The sequence below is a fragment of the Miniopterus natalensis genome, chromosome 12 (genome assembly GCF_054644295.1).
Source record: "Miniopterus natalensis isolate mMinNat1 chromosome 12, mMinNat1.hap1, whole genome shotgun sequence".
Lineage (NCBI taxonomy): Eukaryota > Metazoa > Chordata > Mammalia > Chiroptera > Miniopteridae > Miniopterus > Miniopterus natalensis.
The window spans coordinates 13787313-13793238 of NC_142092.1; positions in this window are offsets into that span (position 1 = coordinate 13787313).

Sequence of the window (5926 nt, forward strand, 5' to 3'; positions counted from 1 at the left end):
TCTCTTACAGTTACTTGTTTAGATAAGCAATGCTATGATATTGAAAGACTGGTTTCCTGCGCAGCTGACAGTCATACTGAGTCTAAATTTCTTTTGTTTTTTATTTTGAAAGAAAATACATGTAAGTTTCTATAGGATGCTGGTGTGGGGGAGCAGAGTTTGCCATGCCAAGGCCTTTTGGGATATTGATTGTTTTAAGCTGGTTATTTTTAAGAAACAGAAAACTCAAAAAGAACGTTTGACTTTACCCCAACTGCCTAAAACCATTTGGATAGAGGACCTGGGCCAGAAAGGGAGATAGCATCATAATTAACTATAGTTTAATATGAACTAAGTGTGATAAGCTAGGAGGAACCTAGCAAGGCCCTTTGATTCAAGTCTGTGTCCCTTGGTTCAAGGTGGCCCAGCAAACATTTATTTACCAAACATTTGCTTTTCCCTTTTTTGGTAAATTGCTTTCCTGCCCTTTGAAGTCCCAAGCTACAGCCCCGACCCTTTTCTCCTTAGCTCCAGATGGCACATAAGCCTTAACTGCCTGACATGTCCTGGGTTCTCATTCTCTTAGGGAGCCTCTATATGTACATACATAATAAACTTAGTCACTTTCTTCTATTAACCTGTCTCATGTTAATTTGGTTATTAATCCAGCCAGAATTACTTAGAAGGTAGAAGGAAAAAAAATTTTTTTTGTTTTAAATATGTCTTGATTGATTTCAGAGAGAGGAAGGGAGAGGGTAGAAAGAGATATAGAAACATCGATGATGAGATCATCAATGATGATTGGGTGCCTCCTGCATGCCCCCGACTGGGGATCCAGCCCCCAACCCCGGCATGTGCCCTGGCCAGGAATTGAACCGCGATCTCCTGAATCCTAGGTCGCTGCTCAAGTGCTGAGCCACGCCCGGGCGGGTGAAGGAAAATTATTTTTTTCTCCCCCCACACTGGAATCTTGCGTTGTTTTAACCAAAAGTCTTTCTGCTTAACTCCTAGGATTGCATTTTGATTTTTGAAATTTCTATATTAATATATCAAGTGTAAGATAATTATTGAGTAAGTACTTTTTAAAATCCTGTTACAAAGATATTGATATAGCCTAAGCTGAAGTTATTTTTTCCAGATATCCAGTACAGGTGTCCAGAATGAAGGTGGAAGGGTTCTAGACTCTTTAATCTGGAAAACAAGTGAGATTTGGCATTTTTACACCAGGGGGAAAAATTCACAAATATAACAGTTGAGTTGAAAGTGTTTTTTTTAAAAGAAGATGTGATTTATTGCAAAGCTAAGATTCTCAAAGAAGAAACCAAAACTTAAGGTTCCATTTTATCTCTTTTGCTCGCTCATTAGCCGTAACTCTTTGTTTTGTTGTTTTAGTTATTGCTGTAGGGCTGTAGCAGTGATACACCACTTGTGATATACTCTATATAGTATACTTACATTCCTCCCTTCTCATCTCTGTGCTGTTGTGACCTCACATTTTCCTTCTACAAGTATTACAAGCTTGACACTTTATTTTTATTTTTGCTTAAGCAGTCAAGTATCTTTTTTTTTTTTTTTAAATATATCTTTATTGATTTCAGAGAGAGGAAAGGAGAGGAAGAGACAGAGGTAGAAACATCAATGATGAGAGAGTCATTGATCGGCTGCAGCCCGCATCCCGGGCATGTGCCCTGACCAGGAATCAAACCCTGATCGCCTGGATCCTAGGTTGATGCTCAACCGCTGAGCCATGCCTGGCTGGGCAGTCAGTTACCTTTTAAAGGAATTTAAATATAACTATCCTAAACATCCAAATGAAAAGGCAGAAGTTGTCAGATTGGATTAAAAAACAATATCCAACTATATGCTGTGAACAAGAAACTCATCATAAACATAAAGGGTAAATGTTAGAAGTAAAAGGATGGAAAAAGATACACTAACACTAATCGAAAGAAAGCTGGAGTGGCTGTCATTAATATCAGGCAAAGTAGATTTCAGCGCAAAGAGGATTACCGGGGATTAAGATAATTTTATAATGCCAGACATCTTGCGGATGATCAGCAAGAGGCCGTAACAGTCCTAAGTGCATGTTCACCTAACAGCATCTTCAAAAGTACATGAAGCAAAAACTGATGGAACTGCAAGGAGAAACAGACAAGTCTACAATCTGTCAGTGTTCGCTAGAACAAGAAAACACAAACTAGGGATTTAGAAGACTTGAACAAGACTATCAACAACTTGATGTAAGTGACATTTGTAGCACACAGCAGCACCTAACAATAATAGATCACATTCTTTTCAAGAGCACCAGGAACACAGTCCAAGAGAGACCATATTCTGAGCCATAAAACAACTTTCAATAAACCTCAAAGGATTCAAGTTATACAAACTATAGTCTCTGATCACATGGAATTAAATTAGAAACAAGTAATAGATATCCAGGGAAGCCCAAATAGTTGGAAACTAGCACTTTTAAAAGATTAGATAATTTCTAAATTGTGTGTTGGGGGATAAGAGGAATGGGTTGGAGATAAGAAAGGAAGGAGTCAGTTTGTGGGATGACTTATGAGGAGTTTCCTCCTGCCTTTGATGTCCACCCCCTACAGCCTATTCTTCACGTGGCTAACAGCATGATCCTTGTAAGATTAAATCTGATGATCACTTCTGTTTAATGGTGCTGTATCGTTTATGAAATTAAATCCAGAGTCTTTGCAACCCAGTTTCTGTTCATCCCCGTCACCTCACTTTTCACTTTCTTCACTGAGACACGAAAACGAAAAGGAGGTGGGTTTGAGAACAACATCCACCTCCTTTTCGTTTTCGTGACTCAGTGCCTAGGGCAGTGCCAGGCAGAGGGCAAAAGTTGAATGAATATAATGAGTATATTAAACATTATTTTCTTCATCTTCTCCAAAAAGAGTCAGTTCCTGAACATTCAGGAAATTGCTTTCCCTGTGTAATCAGGAACTTTTTCCCCCTGGAAAGTCCTTCATTAAAATTGAGCCCATGCACAACCTAGCTCTAGAATTTCAAAGACTTTAAGGCAGTGATTTTCAATCTTTTCCAAGTAATAATACCCTATCATTTTCTGTTTCTGCATTCGTGCCTCACTATCTCATCTCTTGCTGAAATGTTCTTTTTAAATTAATAGCTTGATAAGTTGCTAAGCAGCTTTCATCAGACCAGTTAGGACAGTGGTGGATATCCATCTGTGGAGTGTGGACATTTAAGAAATTTGATCCTGGATTTAGAAAATCTTCCTGAGCTCAGAGTTGGCTCAAACTGGCACCTTCTGGCATTTGCTTGTGGGTGGGGAATGTGGAATGCTTTGAACACTGAATGGATTTGTCAAGTTTCAAAATACCCTTATGGCTAAGGGAAAACAACATTCATTGTTTAAAAACACCATTGTTTGTTTTTTCTGCTTTTCTGTTCTTTGGAGCCTGAATCTGCAAAAACATTCACACCCAGCATTTTGCTTCACGTACCTCTCCTAATACATTTCTGGAGACATGAGAGGCATGGAAACCTTCTTTTGCTATTGTTCAGAATGTTCAGAACAAATTGAAAAAGTCTATGAAGAAGGAACATATTTCTGACGTTGTAGGAAGATAGTAGAGTTGGTGAGTATAGGTCCTGGAGTGAGACTTCCAAGGCTCAGATGCCTGTTTTTCACTTAGCTGTGTGACCTTGGACAAGATACTCAACCTCTCCGTGCCGCCTCAATATCCTCATCTATTAAATAGGAATAAGAATAGAACCTACATCATCAGGTTATGTGAAGGATAAGTGGGTTAATACATGCAGAATGCTTGGAAGGGTAACTGGCACTGAGTAAGTGAACCATAAAATTTAGCTTTGGCTGTTATCATTTTGTCGTTGTCATTATCATTAAGCAGGTGGTTGTAGAGCTCCCAATATCCGATTATTAAACCACATCAATTCTACGGTCCTGATTTCAGGTGATGCCATATCAGTAGCAGGATTACTTTATTAGCTTGAACCCAGCTGTACCTCATAAGTGGAGAGTGTTGCCTTCGGAGAAAGTCATTCTAGGGCATGAGAGAGTGCTTGTGGGGAACTGTCCAGAGGCCTCGGCCTGCTTCTCAAATCTGCCCACGCCATCTCCACTGCCACTGTTAGAACCCCATCGTTTCCCATCCAGATTAACCCAACAGCTTTCTCCCCTCTGGTCTTCATAATATCACCTACCAACCACCCTCATTCCTCCTGCCCAATATGTTTTCTCCACGGAAGGCAGAGTGATCTTCCTAATATAATCTCCTCTTTGATGTCCTCACTCGCTTGCTTTTAAAACCCCCCAGTGACAACCTTTGACACAACATAAAGCCTACAATCCATGGTGAAGCACAGGGCTTAGGGACCTGACCAGAAACCTCTCCGCCATTTCCCTCACCATTCACCCCATCCCAGGAGCCCTGATGAACTACCTGCAGTCCCCCGACTCACCGTGTTCTCATCACTGGCCAGTGTGCATGCTGCTCTCACTGCCTGAAGTACCCCTTTCACATGGATAGACTTGCACTTGTCAGGATTCTCCAAACTTGTCACGTTTGTCCAGGCTCCTCCCTCAACTTCAGATCTTAAGCTTTCCAGACTTCAAGCTGCATAAGGCCAGGACCATGTCTGTGCACTAACTTTCACCTAATCACCTGGCACGTCATGTTTATTAAATACATGTTGAATTAACTGCCCTCTTTTCAGAGTTCTTCTAGGTTTCTGTGCTCATGGCCCTAGCACACCACCTAACTCACTATGCGTCGTCATTACGGTTTGCTTGTCTCATACACCCCGGGCTCCAAAAGGCAGGTTCTTGTTTACAAACCATTGTACCCCCAGCTCCCACCACAGTGCCTGCTCTGAAACAGGAACTCAGGACGTTCTGAAAGGATGGATAGTCTCCACATACCATCAGTCTCCGGTTTAAAATTTCCCCAAATTCTGAAGTAAGGGGATTTATGGGCCCGCTTGGCAGTTTATGATCTTACCCCAATGATACCACTGACATTTTAAGCAAAAGGTTTGCGTGTATATACATTTTCCTGGGTGGAGGGTCCCTAGCAGTCTTCAGATTCTCAAAGGGGTTTTTGATTTCCCCAAAAGGTAAGAATCTATGTCCTAAAGAGTTCTGTGTTTTGTTTTTTTTAAAAAAAAAAAAAAAAGGAACCTGTGAAATAAAGTGTTTACAAGGTATTTTGATGAATCAGCCCATTTGATCCAGATAAAGTAGCGTGTTTGTGTCTGCAGCCCAGCCACCTCCAGTCGTCTCCCTGCTGCTGGACTGGCCGTTCCAACTGGCTGCATGGATGTTTCTCCTGGATGAATGTCCATTTGTGGACATTCCCACACACACCTGTAGGAGCGGTTGAGACTCATTTGCATGGTCTTCTTGGTTCTAGAAGCATCCAGGATTCTAGGTCCCGGGAGAGCACCACAGTGTTTTAACCCAGCTTTCAGGAAGTAGAGGCTTTTCGGTTTAAATTGAAAACCTGTGATCCACTTTGGCTAGACATTTTCTCTGGTTCCCATCAATACACACGGCATTTTTTGCTGGCCTAGACCCACACAAACAAAGACTAGAGCTTCTCTAAGAAGCTAAAAACACCCACCACATTTTTAAAATAACTTGAGCAAATTAATTCATTCTGGTGAAGGCAACCCAGCTACGTAAAATAAACTTTAGTTTCACAATAGGTCCTGAGCACGTAAACAACCCCAAAGTCCACATGAGCTGAGCCACTTGGCTGAACAGGAGTCCCTGGCCCAAATTCTGCTTATAAAACTAGAAGTCAATGGTCATTGTGTGAGAACAAGATGGGGGTGGGGCAGAATGACTCAACCCAAGGACAGTGAGAAAGTCCCTTCATTAGATACTCAGAATCCTGGCTTCCCAGACCAAAGCAAGGATGAGGGGGGATGGGAGGCTGCA